The 25962-nt window shown below is 52.4% G+C and overlaps 1 long non-coding RNA gene across 1 annotated transcript; it reads right to left on the bottom strand.

The window, feature by feature from the left end:
• Positions 1–34: 34 nt before the first annotated feature.
• Positions 35–24844, bottom strand: LOC134475657 (uncharacterized). The gene is made up of 3 exons (XR_010046832.1): positions 24269–24844; positions 9074–9241; positions 35–745 (listed from the first exon to the last, which is right to left on the bottom strand). It is a non-coding gene; the product is annotated as an uncharacterized LOC134475657 (long non-coding RNA).
• Between the last annotated feature and the right edge of the window lie 1118 nt (positions 24845–25962).

The following is a 25962-nucleotide window of genomic DNA, read 5'->3' as shown; positions in this document are numbered from 1 at the left end:
TACAGGGAACAAATGTGATACACAATGTTCACAGCATCTTTATTCATAACAGCTCCAAACCGGAAGCAATGCATCTGTCCATCAGTAAAGGAACAGACAACCGCTGCGTGCCAGATTGTTCTTCAGAATCGTGGGACACTGGCTCCAGGACTCTCCCATTCCCCCAAACTGCAGATGGCTTGAGTCCCGTATATAAAGTAGCATGGTATTCACCTGCCTCCTATGCATCTCCCCTAAGATACTTTAGAGGTCTCTAGGTTACAAAACCAGACACAATGTAGATGTGATGTAAGTCACTCTTAACATTGTGTTGTTTAGAGAAAAAGCAGAGAAGAAGAAAAGTCTATACAGGGATGATTTTCAAATATTTTTAACCCGCAGTTCTTTGGAGGGCTGACTGCATTTTCATGCAATGGAGTACTGCTCATTCATGAAAAGGAACCAGCTGTAGAGACGTGTAGCAACCTGGGTGGATCTCAAAAACAACATATTGAGCAAAAGAAGTCAGACTTAAAAGAGTTTATCTGCATGATTCCATTACGTGAAGTCCAGGAAGAAACTTATCTGGAGTGATAGAAATCAGGATGAAGGCTGCCCCTGCGGGGTGTGAGCTGGAAAGGGGCCCAAGGGAACCTTCGGGAGTCCTGGAGACCGATTCTATCGCCATCTGGCCGGTGACTACGTGGATGGACACATCCATCAAAACCCTTCAGGTTCCACACATCAGATCTGTATCTCTCACCGCCTGTAAAACACACCTTAGTAAAAGCCAATGAACCAAACATATAGAAAGAGCCCCAACAAATCAACAAGAAAAGGGTAGTACAGAAAAATGGGATAAAGAATCCATTGGTGATGAACCCTACATGTCTAACACAGGAGGCAAATGCTTGGCTTCACTGCAGAGCTAGGAAGTGCGAGCTGAAACATTAAGATTTCATTTTTGATCATCAGGTTGGCCAAAGTTAGAAATGTTAGTAGCATCAGGTGTTCACCAGAAGGGCTGAATGATCAGTTTCATAAAGTTTCAATAAATTGGTGGAGATCATTCAAAGGCAATGGGGCAGTGTCTGTCAAAATTTAGACACAGACACTCTTTAAAGCAGCCCTATGACTTCAAAAAGGGAGTCATGTTAAATTTACTTCTTTTTGAATCTTAGTTTATCAATACAGGTTTGCAATACATGAAGAAGGGTACATTCTCTTAGGGAGGAGGTACACGGACATAGCACCTCTTGTTCTTTTCTGATTTCCCTTCCCACCCACACCTCCTTCCCTCCATCTCTAGATCCCTTTCCCCCACTTTCATTATTATTATTATTTTAGTTCATGTTTATAAAATAAAACTTTTACATTCATTGTGGGTATTTAGGTACTCATGCGTGACACACCTGAAATTTCTGTACCATAAGAAAGACCTATGTAGGGGCCGGGGATTTAGCTCAGCAGCATGAGCGCCTGTCCTGCAAGTGCGCAGTCGTGAGTTCGATCCCTGGTACCAAATAAAGAAAAAAGAAAAAGACCTATGTATATGTGCCAACATGAAAGGACATATAACTGAGTAAAAACAAAATGAAAAACAATATATAACATAACACAACCTCATCTATAGAAAAATACCTAAGAGCACAAAGCTACATGGACGTGTATATAAATACTCAGAAGAGGCCCAGGAGAAATGTACTTCAGTGCCACTTGGGCTCTTCTAAGGAGGGGAATACCCATTTAGCCAAGGAGAAGTTTCTTGCATCCTATTATATATTTCTAGTATCTTTTATAATAAATTCCTATATCTTTGGTATAATTTTTAAAATAAACAGAAAAGGGTTTGGACAAACACTCAGATGACAACCAAGGGTTTATTAAGGAATCATTGAAGATTCTCTTCTCACTTAATAGCTGCCCAGCACTGCGGAAGGGAGGAACCCAGAGGAGTGCATTATGTTCAAATCGCTGCACAATCGGTCGCCTAGGAGTGATCGTGAGATGCTGAACCTTCTAAATATGGTCCCCACTGTACCTCAGCACATGCTGAAAACGGGTGACAGAGCCAGCAGGCCAGAGCTCTAGTGTGTTCCAGTGCGTGCGAGCTATGATGACGGGTCCTTTCCCTGAATGCTGGTAACGCGGCTTAGTGACCCCCTCCCCAGAAATGGGAACCATATGTATATTAAAGATCACAAGTGCTGCTGGGTGTGGTGGCGCACACCTATAATCCTAGCACTCGGGAGGCAGAGGCAGGGGGATCACTGTGGGTTCAAGGCCAGCCAGGGTTGCACAGCGAGGTCAAGAACTGCATAGTAAGAAATGACTTTGGTAGGTGCAACTGTGCAAAACGTGTGGTACGCACAGCTGCTGGCAGGGCCTTGGTGGTTCATGTAGGCCCGTGTGCAAATACTCCTCAGCCAATACAAAGCGGCGGATGGGCCAAGCGAGATCTGCTGCCAAACACCAGTGCGCAGTCTGGGTTCTGAGTACTTTGGTATTTTGGAATTGCAGGTAAGGACACCATCCCTGATTAGGTCTTAGCTTATAAAGGCCATTTCTGGTGATATCCTGTCAGCCCATCCTGTCACAGTTGAGGAGCACAGTATGGGTGTCCCCAAAACCTTGCCAATTCAGTGTTCAGATGAGACCCATCCTTGGACAAATCATACGCAGACGAGGGAAATGAGGTTCCTGTAAGTACCATTTGCTTTTCCATTTTCTGCTCACTTGTAGGAAAGGGTGAAGAGCAGACTCCGGGAACACTGGCACACACAGACCCACAGAATGCATTGGGTGGCAGGTGGTGGTGGTCACCACTGAAACCCAAGCCAGCTCAGGGGGGGCCAGCTCAGGACATCCTGGCACAAAATCACATGGCCAGGTCCCCTGTGAGTATGGGTGTTGAATTTCCACTGCCCAGAGGTGAGGGGAACAACCTAGATGTCAATAACCCGTCCCTGGTTGGCAGTGCCCCCTGGTGGCTGGCATGAGCAAAGACCAATACGCTCTGGAAAAGCATTCTCGATCTTTAGCAAAGAGAAATTTTTCAAAAACACTGGAAGCAATGAGTCACCATGAGCAAGAGTCAGCGGAAACAACAAACAACACGAGATTTCCTAACCTCAGAGCTATTAACATTTGGACCAAATCATTCTTAACTGCAGGGACTGTCTTGTGCATTCAAGATACCTCCCAGCAGTGCTGTCTCCTTTCCCCTGGAGCCCCTCCACAGTCCTGGCCACCAAAAAAATGCCCCTGAGCTTATCAAATGTTCCCCAGAGGGGAAAATTACCCCAGGAGAAAACTACTGATTCAGATCTTTAAAGACTGCAAGTATTACAATAATGAGACTGACCTTAAAATAACTATGTGTGGAATGCCGAAAGAAATAACAGACAGAGTAGAAAACACAGCCAAAGAGTAAGAGGCAAAGTCATAGAAGTTATGGGCAGATGTTCACAGATCAAACAGCACTTGTGGAGATTAAAAGTATATTCTTTGAAATGAAAATGTCGATGGATGTGTTGGCTCTGTCCTCGTTACTACGTCAGAAGAGAGGGATGAAGAAGTGATCTCAGATGCGTCGGGAAAGATAGGTCAAATGGTCAGGGAAGTAGGATGGGGTGGGTATAGCATGACTAACTGGCATTGCGGGGAAAAGGACAGAGAGAAGAGGCCACACTGGGAAGGAGGATGTCTGGGACTCCTGGGTCACCCCGTGCAGGAGTCTGAAAGACACGGGGTGAGGTGAGGTGGGTGTAGAGGAGCAGACTGAATCTGAGGCACACCATGGAGATGAGGCGCAGAACCAATTCAGGGGTTCCCAGGAGCCGGGGGTGGGGGACGCAGAGACCACGGAGTCCTGCAAAGGGAGTGATCATGAGGACAGCTGGCCTGACCCCAGGCTTGGAGGATGGGCTCGTCTATGCCGAGTCCCACTCCTTGGTCTGAGCACAGTGTGTCACAGGACTGCACGGCAGGTTCACCTGGGTGGATTTCCCAGGGCAGAGAGGAAATGGGACGGTGTTGCGAGGGGTGTAGGTGTGAGCCAGGGCACGCTGATGCTCTAAGGGCCCCAGGGAGGCTCACCCAATCTGATCAGGGACACTCGGTTGGGGCGGGGGCAGCCACAAACCTAATGCATTGATAAGAGGAGGCCAGGCCAGGCCAGGTGTTTGAACTTGAAGGTGGAAGCCAAGCATTAGCAAACTACAGCCCACAGACCAAAGCTGGCCCACTGCCTGGCTTTGTAAATAAAGTTTTATTGGACAGCCACGCTCATACACATCTGTGTAACAGCAGCAAATGAGAGGTTGCCACAGATAGCGTGTGGCCTGCAAAGCCCGCGATGTTTACGTTCAGGCACTTGGGCGGAAAGTATTTGCTCACTGCTCTAATAGGCAGGCGCAGGCTGTGTTCTGAGAGGAGGGAGAGATGTGTGCCTCGATTGCTCGCTGCGGGTTCTTGCTGCTTACCAGCCTCATCCCCATCATCATCACTGCTCAGAGCCACGCTGCTGGGAAGCGGTCATCCCCCTCCCTTTCAGAGACAAGAAACAAAGGCTCAGAGAGGCCAAGTGCCTACTTCAAGGTGGCCCAGTGCTGCAGGGCAGCGCCCAGATTTAATTTCAACTTGGTCAGACTCCAAAGCCAATGTTCTTCCCACCCCACCCCCACTTCTCATGGCGGTGTCTGTCCCAGGTGGCAGGGACAGCCCCAAGCCGGTAGTTGGCTACTGCATGTCACAGCGGGCCGGGCCGTGGGCCAACCCGGGGAGATGGCAGGTGTTCCACACCCCTCCACCCGCACCCTGAGATCAGAACCAGGGGCCAAGTCTGAACTAGAGCGGGCACCTCTGGCCCAGGAGTCTTCCCCCATGGCTCTTAACTTGTTCCAACATGGACTCCGCCCTCTGCCCTGCACTCCAGGCCTCTGGGGCTGCTGGCTCTGCCAAAAATGCTATCACCCCATCTCCCTGAGCCCCGTCTCACAGCCAGATGCTAAAGGCAGTTGGGAGATACGATCTCCACAGCTACAAAAAAACCCATGAGGGTTGGCAGCCCTGTGCCGTGCCACCCACAAGAGATGACCCAGTTGATTCTCCATGCGATTGCAGCACCGCTCCTCCTCCTCCCCAGCGGGACCCCAGACCCTGGAGCACAGCCCAGCGGTGCTCCTTTCCACCCTAGCCCGGCTCCTGTTCCCTCGTGACTCCTTCAGATCTTTGACAGCCACTGCGACCACTGCATCCACAGAGGTCCTGCCAGACCGGCTGCTGGGTTCTGTGGTTGTGCTGTCCCGAGGCTTCCCCCAGGCCTGGCGGCTCTGGTTGTCTAAGGGGAATCGTAAGGGGACTGTCACTGGGGCCTGCGTTGCCCAAGGACTTGGGAAACTGGGAGAAAGAGGGCAGGAGAGTGCGAGACCGTGACTCTTTGGGAAGCTGTCCAGCAGCTCCCAGGACAAGGTCCCTCCTGACCAACTCCCTGAATCCGTACCCCTAAACTTTTGCCCTAGCCCTGCATTGCCACTGGCTTGGGATCCTGGGTGCTGGTTGCAGAGGGAGAGGGTAATGACAGGCACCTCTGCTTGCTGTCCCAGCCTTCCTCAGACACTGCCTCTCTGTCGCAGTCCCTCCTTGCTGTGACCACCGTGTGTGCTTGCAGGGCAAAAGAGAAGAAAACAGGTGGTGAGAGGATGAGGGAAATGAGATTTCATGAGCATCTACTGTGCACCAAGGTCAGAGCTCCCACGCTGCTATAACTAAGGGCGTGATCTCAGTTCACCTGTCTGTAAATGAGTGTTAAATAATGGCAATTATTTCCTATTATTGCAAGGATTAACTGAGGTCATGTTTATAAAGTGCTTAGACGAATCCCTGAGCCAGGCTTGGTGGCACACGCCTGTGATCCCAGCATATGGGGAGGCTGAGCCAGGAGGGGTGCCATCAATTCAAAGTCAGCCTGAACTACATAACAGGATATTGTCTCAAAAAATAATAATAATAATGCCTGACTCAGAATGGGGTAGAACAGTAGTATGAACATATTGTGACTTTATGAATCATTATTTTCTTTTACTATTGAGGAAATGAAAGCTCAGTGAGGAGCAGTGACCTGCCCAAGGTCACAGGGCAGGAGTATGGTGGTGGGAGTCACACGCAGGTGTATCTGATGTCACTGTTCCTTGTTCCATGATGTTGAGTTCACAGATTGAGATAGAAAGAGAAACTCAAGTGACATTGAGGCGCAGGGCAAGGTCGCTATAAAAATGGTTGCCAGGGACTCTGCTGGTCCCCAGAGAAGGGAGCATATCATACTCACAAAGCTCGGCGGCTCCGTAAGCGGCCGGGGGGGGGGGTGCTCAGCTTCCCAGCACCCCCAGGGCCCGGTGGGAACCTAGGAGGGGAGGTGGTTGGGGGGGAAGGTGTGTGCCTCTCTGGTTACCACCTAAGATTGCGCAGACAGGAATCACACGCTGAGCTCAGCCTCCTCCCGGAGCAGCGCTGTGAGGGGGAACAAAGCCCAAGAATAGACAAACTCTGAGCTCTGCACCAGGACAGAGGCGGCCCAGCACCTACTTAGGAGCACTGGCATCCGACATCACGTGTATGCCCAGGGTCACAGTGGCAGAGCCCCTACCGGGGGGTGTCCTCCTACAGTGTGTCATGAGGCAGGGGGACCCTAGGACCTGACTAAGGGAGGCTTCCAGAATCCACTTTTCCCAGCTGTGAAACGCAAGCGATGGGCTTCTGGATGGTTCTGAAGACTGAGGCAGGAGCCAGGAGGGCGGGGCCTGGGGCTGGGGTACAAGCGCAGGGCCCTCGTCCACTGCAGAGCAGGCAGGGCATCACACACTATCAGGGCCCTGTCCTCACCACTGTACCCTCTGGGATCCTGCTCCCCCACCCCTAGAGCTGTGCATCCAGACAGGTTCTCTCTGGGCCTTTTTCCACGAGCCCCAAATCCACTGCGGGACAGAAGTCCAAGTAGGACATCCCTGGGTGACAGCAGCTCCTGGTCTTATCCAGAATCCCTGGCCGTGGCTGCAACCCTGGGTTCTCCATCATGGGTGGATCAGGGAGAGGCCAGGCCAGAAGAGAGTGGTCCATCCAGTGGCAGCGGGGATCGACAGCCTGTGAAATCCTCACGGGCTGGCCCGAGCCTCTGATTCCGCAGCTTGGGACTTGGTGACTTCTTTGCTTGATAGAGCGCTGCCTGCCTAATGAACACGCTGATGGGCATTCAAGTTCAAAGCCAGCACAGAACCAGCACAAAGGGATTAGAGAAGAATGGGGAAACAGGGTGGGATTCAGGGGGTACGACAGCCTGCTCTCAGAACCTGGGCTGTGACGAGACACCTCACCCAGGGCACTAGACAGCACAAAGGAGACTCCACCTTCCTGTCTGGTTCTCAAAAGCATCTTTAGATTTCATCATTGTGGCTCTAAAAACCTTGGCACTGAGGCACCACCTCGGAAGACAGAAAGACAACAGTGAAGGAAACCATGGTCTCCATTCCTCCGGGACTGGCGCCTCGGAAAAGAGGTGATGGGGATAAAAAGATGCTGTCAAGACCTAGGTGCCTGTGTGTATGCCAACAGCTGGCACCTAATAGAGGAGCTCAGGGGGGATTCCTGGAAACCCAGCCCCTGCTGTGTGTGTGGCCGGGTCAGGGCAGGCGCCCAGGGGAGAGTTGTAGTCTCCAAGAGAGATTTGTATCCGGACTGTGCTGCAGAAGCAATCTGTACCTCACAAAGCAAAAAGGGGTGTACCGGAGTAACGTATGCGTGATAGATGGGAGGAAGACCCCAGGGAGACCCCCTCCTGCTGAGGCGTGTCCAGGGCCCTGGAGAATGCCACGTATTCCTGTGTGCCTTTTCCCCCTGGTTCTCCGAGTCTGTCCCACAGGATGGTAATCCAGCCAGAGGAAATTTACAAAGCTTCTAACAGTTCCTGTGCTTGAGACGGTCCTGGGCTCTTCTCCAAAGAATAGGTACTGTGGATGCAGATGGGCGAGAGACACAGGTCCACAGCCTGACAAGGACTCACAGATTCAGAATCTGCAGTGGAAATTCAGACTGGAGTGCAGGGCTGGGCATGGTGACCAACGGACCCGGTCTAGAGAGAAGGGCAGGTCCTCAGCTTTGGCTTTGCATCTCAGTTTGCCATGAGAGAGCCATAAAGCCTTGGCCATCAGGTCCCTGGGCCTCAGGGCCTGGCTTTTGTAGAGGAAGGAAGTAGGACAGGGGAAAGGGGTATCGTGATCAACTTTGTGCTTCCAAAGAGGTTGGCACTGTGCCGAGTGCTTTATAGAAATGGCCTCCCAACCCCTGGGCAGCAAGAGCCATGTTCCTGTTCTATGCAGGAGGCAAACCCCAGTGACACATGGAGGGACAAAGCAATAGCGACGGTGATGAGACCATCCTGATGGTAACAGTTAGCGTTCAGTAGCACAGGCTGCGTGCTGGGCAATTACAGGCTCCTTTAAACAGCCAGTAGGCAGTGGTGGCCCCATTGTACAGATGAGGAACTGAGTACTGAGATCTAGAACTGCTGCCCAGAGCCAGTTGCCATGACATCTTTCCTCTTCCTGCCACAGAATTGTCATAACAGAAAACACTGCATGTCCCTGGGCCTTCCTTGGCCTCCTTTCTGGAGCAGCCCTGCTTTTTTATTTTTTTAATTTTATGTCTTTATTATTTATTTGATACTGGGGATTGAACCCTGGACCTCCCACTTGCCAAGCAGGCGCTTGTGCTGCTGAGCTAAACCCAGGGGTTCTCCCACACGCAAACCCAGGGGCTGTTGCTCTGGGAGGTGACTTGGAGGATAAAGTGCTGGGGCAGAAGATAGTGATGGGTGCAGAATCCTCTCCCACTGGCCTGTCCCACCTTCCTTCATGTCAGCCCCCAGCTTGACCTGGTCCCAGAGGACACAGGGGCCAAGGATTTGCAACGCCCCCGCCACCCAGCCCTCCCTCCATGGGCCTTTTCTGGTCTTCCTGCTGTGTTCTTGGTTCCTGTCCCCAGCTCTTCCTCTCCCTCTGTGCTCCCCTTTGCCTCCCCATCACCTCCAAATTCTGCTTACCCTGCAGGTCCTGTTTCTTCCTAGAAGCAGCGCTGGGGCTTGAGCCAAGGAGGGAGGAGCTGGGCAGCTCACGGCATCTCATTTAGCTCCATGTGGTCCCAAGTGATGCTGCGATTTCCCCGCAAAGCTCACCACCCAACCAGGGGAGCAAGCACTCATCACAGCCACCTGACCAGAAGTGAATGAGACAGGGTAAGAGGGAGCAAGGGGTAACAGGAAGCAGGCAGGGTCGGGGATCGAGGGAGCAAAAGCACAGTATGAATGGAACCCAGTTGCTCTCGTGATGCCAGCTCAGAGGGTGCATGCCAAGGAGGATGGAGTCCAGATGTTGGGTAGAGAGGGGACCTGGGTCAGCTTACAAAACCCTGCACTCCTCCACCATGCACTTGCGGCTCAAGCCTAGAGACAACAGGCAGATGCAGAGGGTGCTGGGAGGGCAAAACTGTCATGTTTTCCACTACACAGCCAGGGCATGTCTAGGGCCAGTGCTTGGCAATCCAAATTGACCAGTAGACTGTTTTCTGTGCCCCCATCCTCACCGCTCCTCCATTCTCTCTTCCTCGAAGAGTGAAAGACACAGAAAGCCCCAGCCTCTGTTCCTCTGCAACCTTGCACACCCCCCACACCATCTGCCTTCCTTTCCAGTCAGGGCGCATGTTGGAAGGGAGCCCTCTGTACTTCCCGTAGACTCCACCACTCACATCTCCATCTTCTTGCCCAACGCCCTTCTGTCCAAGGGCTGATTCCTCAGCAACATTAAATACACAGTACAAATCAGCCCAGTGGCCTTTCCCAGTGTTATATACCAAACTCCAGGAGAGCTCCTCCCTGTGTGTCTGTAAGCATCTCCAGGAGGGTGATAGGCACAGTGGTGAGTGGAGTTGGAGGATAAGAGGGAGGGGCTCACAGAAGCTGTGAATCCAGGTATAGAACAGCCACCCTTAGAAGGGGCTGTGTGTCACTTGTTGGCTTTGTTAGGACCCCAGTGCCAGGGTAGGGGCTTTAGATGCATGTCTGTGCATGGAGCTTCAGTGGACTTGAGTTAGAAATTCTGTCCTTTAAATGCTTTCTCCTGGCTAGGACCCACGTGCAGCCAGTGACAGGCTCAGGGTCGCCTGGAGCTGGCCAGGAAGCCCTGCCCTGCTTGGGCACTGCTCTGTAACTTCTGCCCCTTCCTTCATTCTTCTCTCCCATCTCCTGGCCACTGCTCAGCCTGGAGGTAAAGAGGCGGGAGTCAGACAGAACTAAATTTTGAGTTCCACCTTTTTTGCTTCTTCACCATGTGGTCCTACGTGGATTCTTTAACCTCTCTGGCCCTCAATTTCCTTACCCGTGAGGGAGATTACACCTTTCCTTTACAGGGACAATGTGTGGACCGAACACGGCAATATCTAGATAGGACTGATCTCTGTGGCGCTTGGCCTCCAGCAGGGCTCAGTCAACTCTGGCTATCGTTAAGAGCTTTGGTAAAGCACTTGGCAGTGGAATAGACATTCCACAAATAAGAAGCCTACAAGTGTAAATAGTTATTAATTATTATGATGACTAATCATAATTATTGTTGATGATAAATGTGAGAAACACTACCCAAACGCTAGCTCCCCCACTCAATCTGTCTGCAAACAGACATCATTCCTCAAGCACAAAGAAACATTCTGTAATCTGGAAAGAGAGCTGGTCCCAAGCACAGACAAACAGACAGCACTGTCCTTCCACCGCCCACAGCACCGGTCTCAGCCTGGCAGGTGCCATTTATCCAAAGGCATCCATGCAGCTGTTTGGGGTTTATGGCCTGTGTCTGTTATGCTTGGCTCTTCTGCCTCTAGGGTGTTAAATATGTCAGATGTTAATGAACCAAGGACCTCCCTTTGTGATTTTCCTGAGTCCTAGCTCATGGGCAAGCAGGCCAACTTGTTGAGCAGAGGGAGCTAGGAAAATCCTGGTCCAGCTCCCAGAATGTCACTTCTGGGATGAAAGCAGGTGCAAAAAGAGCAGGCTCTGAAGAACTTACAGATCTCAACATTGTCCTAAAAACTGGTCATAGCAAGGTGCCCAGGGCAAGGTCAGATTCCAGCATAGTGGGAGCTCAATAAATGCTTGGACAGGTGGGTGGGCAGACAGGAGAAATGGCATTAACCATGCCTTCACATTTCCTGTGGACTGAAGATTTGACCTCTGGGATCTTGCTGATACCAAAACTTGGACTCCTGGGGCCTTGCTGACCTTGGCGAGATGTCCTATCTAAGACTGGTCAGTTCCAGAAAATACAGAACTCGCCTCTGAGTGTGCCTCTCGAGAGTGTCTTAGTCTTTTTTGGGGTACAAGAACAAAATGTCACAGACCAGGTAATTTATAAAGAACAGGAATTTCTTTTCTCAGTTTTAGAGGCTAGAGGTTCCCAGGTCCAGGTGCTGGCAGTTTCAGGGTCTGATGACAGCCTGATCCCTGCTGCTAAGAGTGCTGTGTCCTCCCAAGGGCACAATCCCTGTGTGCTCATAGGGTGAGAGGGCTGAAGAACAAACAAGGCAAAAGGGCCTGGCTGGCTCTCTGCTGCCTGTTGGTAAGGTTCTAATCCCAACTGTGAGGGCAGGTCCCCCTCCCCCAGGCCTAATCACCTGGCAGGGCTCCACTTCTCAATACTGTTGCACCAGGATTAAGTTTCAACAGGAATTCTGGAAGGGACACAAGCACCATAGCGATATGCAAACCAGGCCTGAGGCCACACCCTGCCCCTGCTCTCCTGAGCTGTCACACCCAGAGGCAGGTTCCAAAGGGTACCTATGTGGTGGTGGTGGCCAGGAGCCTGCTGAAATTATCCTAACTGGCCAACCCCAGCCTACTTTCCCTGCACTGACCATTCCAGCCCACAGGAGTCATGAGAAAAGCCCTTGCTCAACTCCCCTCATCCTCGCTCCCTCTGCTTTCCACGGGGCCACGTGGCCTATGGGGATTAGGGAGTAACTAACTTTTTAGTGGCAGTCACCACCTGATCTGTTGGCCACACACACACAATACCTGGGTTATGGTACAATCTAAAGCTTAAAACAAAGAGGGAAAGATAGAACGGGAGGAAGTGGGAGATGGGCCCACTCGGGCTTCTTGTTTCTGGTAGACCAGAAACCGTGTTTAAAAGAGGCACTGGATGTGTTTGGAAGAACACATCCCTTCCTGGGAGCAGCGGCCCATAATCAACACAATTGACAGTGTGCCCTTCTCCCTTTAGGGATAGAAAGGCTTGGATCTGAATCAGGGCCACGCTATCCACTGGCCCTGAGACCACAGACAGCTGGCTTAACCTCTCTGTGGCTTGTTTACTTAACTGTCGCATGTGTGTGCACATGTGTGTGTGTGCTTGCCTGCCTTCTGAGTTCTTTGCAGCTGGAATGAGACCCTGCACGCACAGCCGGGCACCCCGCACAGAGCCCCAGTCCGCTCTGTAAATAAAAGCACCCGGGTACCATCTGTGGGAGGCTACACCTTCCTCACCCAGAAGACCCCACTGGAGTCTCTTAGACTTCTTGGAACTCTATCTGCACCCCCATTAGTCTTCAGAGACTGGAGGAGAACTGGAAGGCCCCAAGTCCCCGGATGCACCTGGCCTTCCAACCATCCTGCCCTCCAAGTGCCAGCGACCCCTTCCTGCTGAAACAACGCTTGGCTTTCCTGGCCGCTTCCCAGGGAAGAGGTGAGGACCTTCACACTGGAGCCCCATTTCAATCTACGCATCTCCCCTGTATGCCATCACTCTGCAAAAACAGCTAATTTTAAAATGGTTGCTCTCGTGATGGACGAGATTAATGGATCTTGAAGAGCAGCCAGTACACCAACTGCTCTTGCAGCCATGATGAAAGCTAATAATGTAGAAAATTCTGCCAATTCCTTTAATTCATGAATATTTAAGCCTGTGAAAAATCTGTCAGATTATATCATTTTTTTCTGGTGATTTTCCGCCTAAGTACATTCGTGGCAGCCTGCCAGTTGCTCAAGAAACTTCAGTGGGAGCAGAATCATTTTTGTTGTTGTTGTGGCTGTGGGCTGTCATCTTCTCATGGATTTATCCCTCTTCCCACATTTCAGGAGAGGGACCCAGGTCCACTTGTGACAGCCCAAGATGGTCAATTCCATTTCATCTCAGTTGCCATAGATTCTGATCCAAATTCAAAGCCTGGCAGGAGCCTTGGAGATCAGAGCTCAAGGTCTGCAAACTGTGCTCCGTGGTACCCATAATAAGTGGCAGGCGTAGCAGGGTCAGTGGGAAAGGTTTGGGCTGGAAGTGCTGTGGACGGAGCTGTGGGAGGTGACACCTATTTCTGACAAGTGGTTTTGCATTAAGCATCAAGGTTCCATGTAGACTTTCCCTGGAGAGCGGTGTTACTCCAATTTAAAATTTTAAGGGGCGCCTGTGGAAAGCAGGCTCTAAACCATGTCCATCCAATAACAGATGGAGAAAGCAAACCCTATATGGACAACTACTTTGCATGGCACTTGAATTATGACCAAGGTTCCCAACTTCAAATGAGGGTTCTCTTTCTTTCCAGCACACCTCAGCTGGCCCCCTGACCACTCAGCACCATGAGGAAGTGGAGTCCAAGGGGCCGCAGGTCCGGGCTACCAGGGAAAGACCTCACAAAAGCCAAAATGCTTCCCAGCAAAGATGAGAAACAATGAGCCTGTTTAGCGATAGAAAGGGAGGCAGGGAGGGTTGCCAACGCTAGAGATGATTATCATTCAGGGACTCATTGGCTGGAGGAAGGCCGAGCTGCTTTATATAGGAGCTCCAGTTCCTCGTTTTGTTCTCCTAGGTTATTCTCCAAAGAAAGCCACTCTGGAGTCAGCTGGCTGGAGCACTCCGGTTCTGGCCTCGATGGCCCGAGTTCAGCACTTGCCTCAGCTGGTCACGTCCTCACCGGGGCGGCCGGCTGGCCTGCCCGCCCACACTCTGCCAGGAGCCCGGGTCAGCTCTCGCCTCTCAGGGGCCGGAGCCCGTCCAAAATCAACAAGTCTTTTGTGCTTCTCCTTTGGAGGCTGTGTAATTACAGCAAACATGTATTGGCGGTGCACAGCGATCATGAGGCAATTGTTGAAGGATCTCAAATGCACTTGGCATTGGGTCTTGGAGAGCAACTCGAGGAACCACAGCTCCAGTTGACTCATGCTGGCCAGAAAACAAGAGATTTTCAGAAGTCGTGAGTGGTGCGTTGGCATGCAGCTCCCCAGCTATTTCCTTGATAGTGGGTTGTGTTTTACCGCTGAGCCAACCAACTGACTCATAAGTCAGGGACATAAAAAAATAAATAAATAAGTAAATAAGCCAGGCACACAGTGCCCGGCTGTGGCAAAACACATCAGGCTGCTGGCAGAATGGGTCGCTATCGCTTTCCGGGTAGTTTCATTTTTCCTCTGTCTTGTTTGAAAACTGTGAAAGCAAAAACCACAAGGTGCCACAGCACCAGGGTAGGGACAAGTTCCCCAGCCATGGTGCTCCTGGGAAAATAGGACCTCCTGTCACCAGGCCACCATCAGATCTGGTGTGGCCTGGCTCTAATGAGGCTCCAAGGTCCTGTGGCTGGAGGTGACCAAGAGCTGATGTTTGCTAGCTATCCCTTGCTTCAGCCCCAGATGGCTTTAGAAGGGAGAAGCTTTGTCCTCAACCTTTAGATGAGGAGTTAGAGGACACCAGAGTTAAGGTGTATGCTCAGCTCACACACATGGCGGTCACAAAGATGAGACTGGAACCCAGCTCTATCTGATATCAAATGATACTCACCCTAATGACAACAGTCTCTCCACAAGACTCATCAGAGTCTGTAAACATCTAACGTTTTGCATGCACCTAGCAAGCCACTTGGGCTTATGGGTAATTAACACAGAGCTGGTTCTCGCCCATCCTGAGGCAGACACTGAACCTTGGGAGGCAGAAAGGGACAGCTAAACATTTTATTACTCTTGTGATTAGTGGCCCAAGTAGAGGGACAGGGTGGTTGCAGCACAGGACATGAGAGGCAATAAGTGGACAGAGTCCAGCAGAGGGAGTAGCAGCAGCAGAGTCCTGGGGCCAGGAGGATGAGCTGCTGGAAGCCCATGGGAGGTCAGGGGGTCTGGGGCACTCCGGGGTGGGGGCTGTATGGGTGGACGTCGAGGTGGGGCCTTGAGGGCCAAGGAAACTGTGGTGGTGCTTGAGGCAGAGGCAGCCCTGACCGAGGTTCTCTTTACTGGGCCCCCTTGGCTGCTTTTGAATCGTGCGCTGGAGGGGCAGCTCATGGGCCCATGTTGGGGGCCCATGGCTCAAGGTCTCACTAAGGACTCAGCATGGCCAGGCCTTCTCTGCCCAGGTGTCCCTGGCTCTGTCAGGTGACTCAGGTACCCTTGTGTGACTCGAGAAGGATTTACGAGCGTGGACATCACACTGCAGAGGGCAGAATGACTGGACTGCAGGCTTCAGCTCCCATTATCTCAATCCTGCATCTCCTCTCCTCACCCTGCCTCTGCTGCCCAGGGGACCCGGATACCTGCACACAGAGCAAGCCAGAGCCAGGCTTGGGCTACAAAGGCACACTCCTTCCTCTGCTCCCTGCTGGCTTCCCCCTATACCAGGTCATTCCCCTCAAACAGCCCTTGAGTCCCCTCCAAGCAGCATTTGAAATCTGCATGACCAGATTAGGCAGCGTTGACAAAGTTACCCGTTTGGCATCTCCTCCCTTGGCATAGGCAGTCACCTGTTCTGTCCCCTAGCCACCTGATACCTCAGTGTAAGCGGGAACCCATGCACAGCCAGAGCTTGGGATCCTTCCTCCCAGCATTCCAATCCTGTTCCTGGCACCCTTTTCCCATACCAAGAGTGGATGGGTCAGTTCCTGGGTCAAGGGCCACATGCTGCAGGATGGAGCCCTCGGGAAAATACAGGTCGCTGGGCCAGCACACTGGGCCTCTCCTTATCTTCCTCCCTGGCAAGATGGATTTAGCATGGGGTGGTGTCTGGCTGCATGTCAAAAAAAAAAAAAATCCCCGTCCCCCATCTTTTCCACCTTCTTCTCTCCTCCCTTCTCCTCCTCTCCTACCCTCTCTTCTCCCCTTCTTTCCCTCTTTCTTCCCTGCTCCTAGCTGGCCTGAAGACCCTCTGTCTGTGGAGCCGCTGTCCTCCCCTCCCCTGCCTTTCATCCTGTCCTCCTTCTGCCACTCCCACCCTAACAGGACAGAGAAGACTCTGATCTGGATCTTGTGTAGGTTATGGGGGCATTGTCCAAGCTGCTCACTTTCCTGGGCACCATGGCTCCAACTCCACCCCATGGCACATCGGCCATCCTGAGCCTTTGCCAGGAAGAGCCCTTAGGGAAGCGCAGTATCCATGGACTCCTGGGGTTCCCACCAAGCATTACCCCCAAGCGACAGGCCATTTTCTGTTGCCTGTTTTGCCCCTGAAGCAATGGAGGTTTGGAGGGGCTTGAATGACTTACCCTTGCTGAGCAGGAAGGAGCACAGGAAGCTAACTCTGTTTCTTATCACTTCCGGGTCATCGAGAAGGAGGAGAAAGAGGAGGCAGAAGGGGAGGGAGAGGAAAGGTCTCAGGGTTCTGTGCCCCTCAGAGGTCTCTGCATGCAGAGGCCCAGCCCTTAGAAGTGAGACTCACTGCCCAGCACCACTTCCTAACAGCCCCTACTGGGCTGGGGGCTCCTGACTGAGAGCCACCCCCAAGCCCCTGAGGGATGTGGGACTCCAGCACTACTGAGGACATCAACTCGAGGAGACAATTAGGATTTAATGACTAATGCTCTCTTTGGCAGAGTTTTCTGAAAATTTCTGGTCAGCATCAGACATGAGTGAGAGGCACCTCCTCCAAACATCTGCCCCTCAGACTCTCTCCATCCCTCACCGCCAATGCCCATGCTCAGAGGGAGCCTCTCTCCCAGCGGTGGCCCTGCCCTCTACCTCTCCACATCAGGACACTGTTTATAACAGCACAGCACAGGGGACAATAGGCCAGATTAATTCTCCCTTGCCGAACCAAACACACATCATGAAAACTTATGTATGGCTCACGAATCAGCATGGACTCTACTAATTCATAAATATGTAGAGCCCCCACCTTCAAGCAGCCAGGGCTCCCAGGAAGAGGTTCACGGCCTTCCAGAAGAAGGTAGACAGGGTCTCCTTAGGCCACCCCGCTCCTGGTCTCTTTCTCCCCCCTGCCAACCAGGCACTGCCTCAACTTCCTAGTGACCCTGGCTGGTTTTATTTTATCTGATGGAAGGCTGGCTGCTAGTGTGCCCAGGGTGGTGTTCCTGCTGAGGAGACCATGCACTCAAGATGGCGCCTCGCCTGCTCAGTCAGTTTGCTCCTTACCACCAACAGGCTAGGCCACACAGAGAGAGGCTAGACAGAGACCAGTTCTGGTGGTTTATGACCCTACTGATGGCACAGGAGGAAGAAAGAAAGAGACCCTGTTCTGGGTATTTAGCTATCCCTACCCATTCTCCATCTTGGTGGGAAGGCTCAGCTCTCAAGATGGAATCACCTGGTTTCTTGGTCAGTTGGTCTCTTCTGGATTCAGCAGGAGAGGAGACCATGGGAGAACAGAGGAAGGAGCATCTCTGACTTAGCCTGCATCTTCCATGAGCTTCCTGCTTGTCCCAGAGCTCATCTGTCCCTGGGGTCCCCAACAGTGTTCTCTCCCTGCCCTTCAGGATGGGGTTGAGTGGGGGTGGGCAACTTCCACCCATGCTGGTCTCTGGGCCTCAAAACTGCCCTATGGTTCCTGGCCTCCCACTTCCTATCCTCTTTGGTCTTGAGGTTCCTCAGAGAAAAGGTGAGCACGGAAGCAGGGAAAAAAGCTGGCTTTGGGGTTTAGGTGGTGTCGCCAGGAGTCTGAGCTGCACCACTGGACAGCCGTGAGAACCTGGGCCAATGCTTCAATTTTCTGAGCTCTGGTTTCCTCATCTGTGATACAGAGATAAGGGGAGCAGCTTCCTCACGAGTTAGGAGAAAATAAGACCCCTGTTCTTAGCATGTGTGGGCAAGGCTGCTGGGGGTACAAAGCCAGCCAACACTGGGTCCCCCAGAGTCTCCCCTACTCTCTCCTGAAATCGGCTCATCTTTCCACCATGGGCCCCAGGGTCTCGGGAATCCAGCCCCTCCACCCTCAGACCTCAAAGCCACAAAGAAAGAAATGACTGCTGTGGTTCCTGATGGTGTCTTCATATGCAACTGACTCACCCTGACCCCCAGAAACAGAACTGACCCCGCGGGGACCTCGCCCGCCTCACCCAGGGAGCTTGCTGGATGGGAGGAAGGTGCATTGAAAGGAGTCTGCCTGTCTGCTCTGGAGAGCAGCCTTTTTCCCCACATCTGCTGCGGTCAGTCCCCAGGAACCCTAAATCAACTCTGCTCTGTGGATGCTGTGTATTGGCTCTGCATAGTGACCAAGGCAGGGAGTGGGCACAGCGCTGGGGACAGAAGGTTCTGCTAGGTCCCTGAAGTGTCCTGTGGTGGGGGGAACAGGGATCAGATTCACACTGGGAATGGACACCCCGCTGTAGCCCGGAGAGCATGGGGCCGCAGCTGGATGAGCAAGGGGCCCCCAGGGGGAACTTATACTATTCAAGTGGGACAAAGTGGCCGCATGGACTGGTGATGGCTATGGAGCGGAATGGGGATGGTGTTGCAGCTAGAGAGGGGGTGCTGCATGGCCTTGAGAAGTGAGGACACTAAGTCGAGGGAGATTGCTATTTAAAATGCAGCCTGAAGGAGAAAAAAGTATGGAAGGGGACTCTCAGACCTCGGGGCCGTGTGAATAGGTAGGTAGTGCCATTCAGTGCGATACAGCATCCTGGAGATAGGACTCTAGAGACCAGGGTCAGAAGGACAAAGGTCATGACTCTTTTTTTTTTTTTTTTGGCTTTTTTCATTTTTATCGGTACCAGGGATCGAACTCACGACTGGCTGCTTTCAAGGCAGGCGCTTATGCCGCTGAGCTAAATCCCCAGCCCCATGACACTGCTTTTTAATGTAATACATTTGAGATGATGTTGAGCTATTGTCGATGAGATATCGAGTAGTCTGTGAAACACAAGAAGTTGAAGCTCAAAACACAATCAAACAAACAAGAGTCACCTCCACAAAAGAGAATACAGGGCCATGGTCTGGGAAAGCCACAATGAGGTCCAGCAGTGGGAGAAAAGGTTGCGTAGGGTCCAAGGAAGCAGCTATTGAGTAGGGGGAGACGGAAATCAGGGAAGCATCACCCTCAAGCATGCCCTCAGTGGAATAACCAGCGAGGCTGAGGAAGACGAGGGCTCCAAGGGCCTAATGGACAGACCAACACAGAGGTAGGAGCTGTTTTGAAAGACTGATTGAGCTGGAAGCCACATTCAACAAAAATGTCCTTATCCTCTACACCTTGCTGGATTCTGCTAGTAGCCCATGTCCAGCTCAATATTCTGGCAGCAGATGCCCTAATATCTGCACACACAACATAAATAGGCTTTTATCCACTGAGTGAAGTCAGACCCTCACAGCTGAGAAGCATTCACACCACACCAGCGAGCTGCACCCCCCTTCAGGGGAGTCCTCGCTCTAGCAGGGCACAGCTGAGATGATGGGAACCTCAGCAGCAGCGATGTGCCCCCGAGATGCATGGCTGATAAGAAGAGAAAGGAAGTGATTGAAAGGAGAGGCAGCAAGCAGAAAGATCACTGACAAAGCGCCTGAGTAGGAGTTTCCACACTGAAATCTGCTTCCTGTGACCAACAAAGGGACTGTTCCTCAGGAGGCAGAGGAGTCGGAAGAACGCTGGCTTTGTTCGCTGAGTCTCCCGGCTTCAATCACATTTCTCCCACTTGTGTCCTCTCTAATGACGGTCAAAGGATGCATGATCCCTTCGACCCACGGCCCAGGCCTTATCATCTTCCTACTTTAAAACTTCTCAGGGCTGCAAGCTCCTAGGACAAAGCTACACCCTTTGTCTTTGCTCCTGCTGCCCCTTCCGTCCCATGCTGCTCCCCTCCCTGACCCAGCCTGCCTGTGCTCTAACTCAAATGTCCATCGAGGCTTCTCACGTGCACCTGGCATATTTCTAGTGGATGCCATGATGGATGGAGCCTATGCATAGCATGACAGGGACCCCACCAGACCATGCCTTTCCCGACTCCCCCTGCCCTGCCTAGGGAATCCCTGATACAATGGAAAGAGAGGAGGAAGAGACAAGGGAAAGACTCCAGGGCTCTGCCACCTTCTCTGCAAAATGGGGCAAGTACCTCTTTGCTAAGATCAGCATGCAATAAGATGATAAATGTAAAGTTAGGTACAGAGGGCAGAGGAGGCGTGTAGAGGCACAGAAGTGGTAAAATCAGAAGGAATAGAGAAGGAAAGATAAATTGGAGGGGTCAGTAGAGGTAGAAGAGGAAAGACAAATTCTTAATGAGCATCTATCATGTATCAGGCACTGTGCTAGGCCCCAGGAATACTCCACACTACAAAGCTCACAAGCCTCAGGGCAAAGCACAAGCTTTCTTAGCCTACAGTTTGGATCTAGGCACCATCCTCCCTGGCCTTGTGTGGCTGGCAAATGCTGATGGGCCCTGTAAGCTGGTACAGCAAGCTAGGCTACCTCAAGGGAGTTGTGGAAACCACAGAGGCAGAAGCAGACTGCTCTCCGGTGCACCCTCAAGCCTCCTTCTGTCCACTGAAAGATGGGCAATCTCACCCTTGCTGCCTCAAGAATGGAGAAGGTGCCCACCTCTGCCTGGGGGAGGCTCACGGGGCTCCAGGCAGCCGGAGCCCTCCCGCAGGAGGCCCCTGCCTGTGGCTGCACCTCTGAAGCAGAGGGTGGGAACAGAGGAGAGTTGAGGTTGGAGGCCCTCAGCCCAGAGCCACAGGGTGTCAGCAAAGAGGAAGCCAGCCACTGAGTCCGAAATAGAGAAAGAGGAAGCAGGTGAAGCAGCCCAGCTCTCCGGCTTCCCCCACAGCCCTGCAGTGTGCTGGGGATGAATCAGCTTCTTGCCTCTGTTGCTGCTTTCTCTCCTGGTGGTGGCAGCAGGGCTGGGGTGAGTAACTGTGGGTTCCCCAGTGTGGTCTCGGTCAAGGTCACTGGATGCTTGCTCACTTGCTTCCACCCTCCTGTCTCTCTGTGATGAGTTCCTCCTGGTCTCACATTCACCCAGCCCCGCCTTGACATCCCTCCTGACTCTGGCTTCCCTCATGTGACAACAGGATCAGGCCCAACCCCCTCCCAGCAGCCAAGGTGGGCCCCCCTCTCCCCACCAACCCTCAACCAGCACACAGGGTGCTGCCCACAACCGTGTCTTGCAAAATGATTCACTTTGTCTCTGAGCGGATTGATGCAATTGTGGGTGAGGAGTCATTTCTGCAGATGGGGAAACCAACCGCAGCGAGCTGGCGAGGATAGGAGTGGGCCCACCCTGAGACAGGCACTGCCAAGAGCCCTCAGGCCTCCCAGAGACGCCAGCCACCCAGGGGCCAGAGAGGAGTGCCCAGCTGTCCACCTGCAGGGATGCAGCCAGCAGAGGGTGGAGGGAGGCGGGGCTCTTAGCAAGACACCCAAAGAAGTGCCTGCGCGGTACAATGACACCTACTTTTCCAAGCCCATATCCATTCCAATATGGATGCTGATGTTTCTCCCTGCACAATGTGGACAGGGACGGGGTGTTCTTGGAGGAGCCAGGTAACCACAGTGGCTTTCCCTGGGGGCAAGGTTAATGCCCGGAACAAATACTGGAGCTGCCTTTCTGCTCACTGCACTGCATCTGAAGCAGCCACGGCTGTACAAGGATGGGTTTCCAAGGCTGAGCAGGTGCCTAGGAAACACAGCAAACTGCATGGAAGATTCCAGGGTCCTGGGTCAACTGGACCCCTGGTATCTGGAGCCCGATCTATTCCCCATTTGAAATATGCCATGTAGTCCCAAACCATGTAGTCCCGCCATGAAATATGCCATGTAGTCCCAAACCATGTAGTCCCTTTTCTGGGTGACTCCCTCCCTCCTATGAATTCTGGCTCACTTGGGCTTGGGCTTAGGTTTCGCAAGGGACTGTGTGGTGCTTCATGACAACTCTGCTACTGTGCTGTCTTCCTGTCTTTCCATCCTCTATCTCCATTCCCACTGGCTGCTGCCCTGGACAATGCTGGGGCAACCTAGAGAAGTCATCCCTGACCAATGGGCACTTCTCAATGCAGTGGATCTTGGCCCATCCCTGCAGTGGAAGCATGCCTCTAGAGAAAAAACTAAGGCTCTGGAGGTCACATAACCCAAAGGGCACACAATGTAGAGGCAGGCTTGGAACTGGGATCCCAACTCTCTTCTAACTCCCAAATTCCTGCCAGACCCCAGCCACCTAATCCAACTTCCTTTGTGGGGCCTCCTAGTGAAGGGCCAGAGAGGCAGAGCCCTTCTGGTGGGACCAAGCAAGACATAAGTACACAAGAAGACCACTGCCCTACCACATCAGCAGGTCACAGACCCACAGTTCCAGGATCCACATGACAAGATGTGCCTGGGTTCTCCCCTCATAGTTCCTCCTATTCCTAGAGTGGAGCACATAAAAGACAGAGCCATCAATATGCAAGCCTGACCCCTGGTGACCATAACCTTGAACAGCATGGCCGACCAAGCAGATCAAGAAAACTGACACCCAGCTTTGGTCCCCAGTACTGGTAGAGCTTAGAGATTGGAACACGCCCTCCAGTCAGGTGAGTCTGGAGCCCCAGACCACAGGGACTTACAAGCCAAAGCCCTCCCATGGCCAGCTCACATTGTACGTTCCTGTTTCATGAGAGCCACAGCCCCCTAGAGCCAGATGGCATAAGAGCTCTGGGCCGAAAGTACCTCCCAAGCTCAGTGATAGAATCAATGACAAATACAGCATTCAAATATCATCCTTTCCAATTTTCCTCAACCCCCACCTTCCATGTCACTTTTATAGGGCAGGAAAGAAATGGGGGAACCTGCTTTCTAGGATACCCCACTTAAAAGAAATGGGTTGATTCTAAATAAAATATTTCATAAATATATTTAAAATAAATACATTCATTCAAAAACAATCCATTTAAGACAAATAAGCTTAGTTGAGAGAAAATACTTGAAAGATGGCTTTCCATCTTCCCCTAGTAGCTCAGAGCACCAGAGAGCTGGCCTGAAAAACTACAGGTTTATATCTGGATGTCCCTCAAAAGCCTCATGCAATCATAGGAGAGGGTTGTGGAAGGTGATTGGATTGTAGGAGTTCATAGCGGGCTTGCTATTAGGAGGTGGGATCTGATTGGAAAAGGCAGTCCTTGGGGGTGTGGCCTACAAGGTTTTTTTCTCCCACCTGGTCCTCTCATCTCTCTCTGTTTCCTGTCTGCCATGCTGTGAGCAACTTTCTTCTGTCCTGGCCCCCCTGCCATGCTCATTCTGCCTTGGAGATGGCCAAGTATGGACATAAACCTCTACAGACCAAACTGTGAACCAAAATAAACCTCTCCTCCTTTAAATTGCAGGTATCAAATATTTTGTCACAGCAATGAGACACTGGGTCTAGAAGCAATGGACTAAACTAGGGCTGCCACATTTAGCAAATAACAAGGTAGTGTGCCCAGTTGCATTTGGAATTCAGATCAACAATGCAGCCACCATTCAGGACACAGTTACGCTAAGAAAGTGTTTGCCATGTATCCAAAATGCAGCTGTGTTTTATCTGACAGTCCTGAAGTAGACACCAGTAGGGGCCAGGAGTGACAGGCTGCTGGTTTAGGGGCTCCAGGAGGAGACGGAAGGCATTTTGAGGGGACAGGGATGAGAATGAGAGAAGTGGAGAGGATGCAGGAAATCCAGGCAGGGAGATAAGAGCCACCGAAGGCTGTGAGCAGCGGAGTGGCCTTGGCGCCATGTGCCTATTCTTAAGGGATTATTGTGACAAACACATAGAGAATATGCTGGATCGGGGAGGAAGCCCTGCTGGCCAGGAAGCAACAGCAGAGATGCCTGTGTACCAGGGAAATGGCGGCTTGCAGGGGGCTTAGCAGCAGAAGTGAGAGAAAGTGGTGGCTGCTGCCTGAGGGCGGGCTGGCTGGAGCCACCTCTCAATCTCACTTCCTCTCACCTTCCTGGCTCTGCCCCACCCCCACAGATCCATGCCCTTGTCCACCTCCCCACACCCAGCCCTGACTTCCCCCCTTTTCTCCCTCCCCCTGTATCTTCTTTACCTTCTGACTAGGTCATCCACAGAAGAGGAAGGAAAGTTGCTTTGTTGTTTATCGTTACCTCCAGTGTCCTCCAGGCACCCACTCACTGCCATTGTCCAGCTTTCCAGAGAAGCTTCCTCCCTTGACCCTCAAGACTGAGTGTCACAACGGGAAGCAGCCCTCAGTGTCCACACCTCCTACGCAGATGGGCTCAGAACCAGCTCAGCCCACTCGGTTGCCAGCCCCGCTCACCAGAAACACTTCCGGTATCCAGTCCTGTCCCTGGAAATGTTTGCGGTATCCGGCCCCCGTCCCCTGCAGCATCTCAAACTGGTTTCCCCAGAACCAGATCTCAGTAGGAGGTGAGAAAGCTGGTCCTCCTGTTCCCTCTGTGGCCCTCAAACTTGGCTGAGGCTGAGGTGGGGGTGAGCAGTGGGAGCCAGGATGGGTCCCAGAGTCCATCCTGCTCCAGCTGGACAACTTCTGCTTGGACACGCTTTGTAAATGGAGATCTTCACCTCTTCATCTTCTCTTAGTGATTCACCTGTGAAAATATTCCCCTCCATGCATTTGCATCAGGCCTCAGGTGGATCTGGGCGGTGCTGCTCTCTCCTCTAACAGACTCCACATCCCCCGGCGCCTGCTCCCACAGCCTCTGAGCCCTCTTGCCGCCTCCCTGGTTTTACATCCTGGGACAGACAGGGGCTCTCTGGAAGGTGTCTACCTGAGCCTTCCAGCAGCTCCCTGCCACGACCCTGGGGCGCCCATCAGATGCCCCATTCTATGGATGAGGTCATGGAGGCCTGGAAGCTGCCAACCTGGACCAGATCCTCCAAGTCCAACTCTGGGTGCTGACTCAGATGGGCTTCCCGCTGCACCCCCTCCCCTGGATGCCCACTGGAATGTGAGTCTGGGCACCGGAGTCCACATCTGCACAGTCCTCCTCCTGAGAGTCAGGAGTTTGTCACAGAGCTGGGATCTCCCCCACTCCTGCTCTGGTCAGCATGACCAAGGCTACCCTGCAGGGAGTGAGCAAGGTTTCCAGCACCCAGAGGCCTGCCCTGTCACATGGCAAGACAGAGACATCTGCTGGAGTGCGGCGATCACTGTTCTCTGCCACCCACAGACACACGCTGGAAGCCAATCCTGCCCACAGCAACCTACAGAGCACACGTGCATATCCCACGTCCTCTCCGGGTCCCCAGGACCATCCAGCCCAGTGGCTGTCACCCTTCACTGAGCTCATCCAGCACCCACAGAGGCTGCTGCCTGGGGTGAGGCCTGGGCATTTCAGGGTTGAAAAAAAGCCTGGGTGGCCAAGGCTTGAGAACCCCCACTGGATCCAACCCCACCGGAGGGAAAAGCATCGTTGCCTGGAACCCTGCTGCACCCCTCGCTGCAAGCAGCTCTCTCTCCCAGCCCATCCACCCTGCTCTTTCTCCTTTGGAGCCAGGTATACTGGACTGAAACACGAGCCAAAACCTCACTTTAAGTTACAGGTGTACAAAGAAAATGACTAAGGCACTGGCGTCTCAGAAAGAACAGCAGAATAGTCATGCAGTGGGCCAAGAGCTTTGCTTTTCCAGAGCAATCAGAGAAAGCGGTTTCTAGTCCATGTGCCAGGACTGTCAGGGCTGAGGAGGCAGCATGTGAAGGAGGTGATCAGTAGCGCTGGGGTAAGGGGGGAATGAGGGATGAGGGGGCCCTGGTGCACT

Source organism: Cavia porcellus, unplaced genomic scaffold (genome assembly GCF_034190915.1).
Source record: "Cavia porcellus strain 051 isolate PalLab524CR breed Dunkin Hartley unplaced genomic scaffold, mCavPor4.1 scaffold_4, whole genome shotgun sequence".
NCBI lineage: Eukaryota > Metazoa > Chordata > Mammalia > Rodentia > Caviidae > Cavia > Cavia porcellus.
Note: the sequence above shows the minus strand (reverse complement) of the source record. Positions and strands in the feature narration are given on the sequence as shown.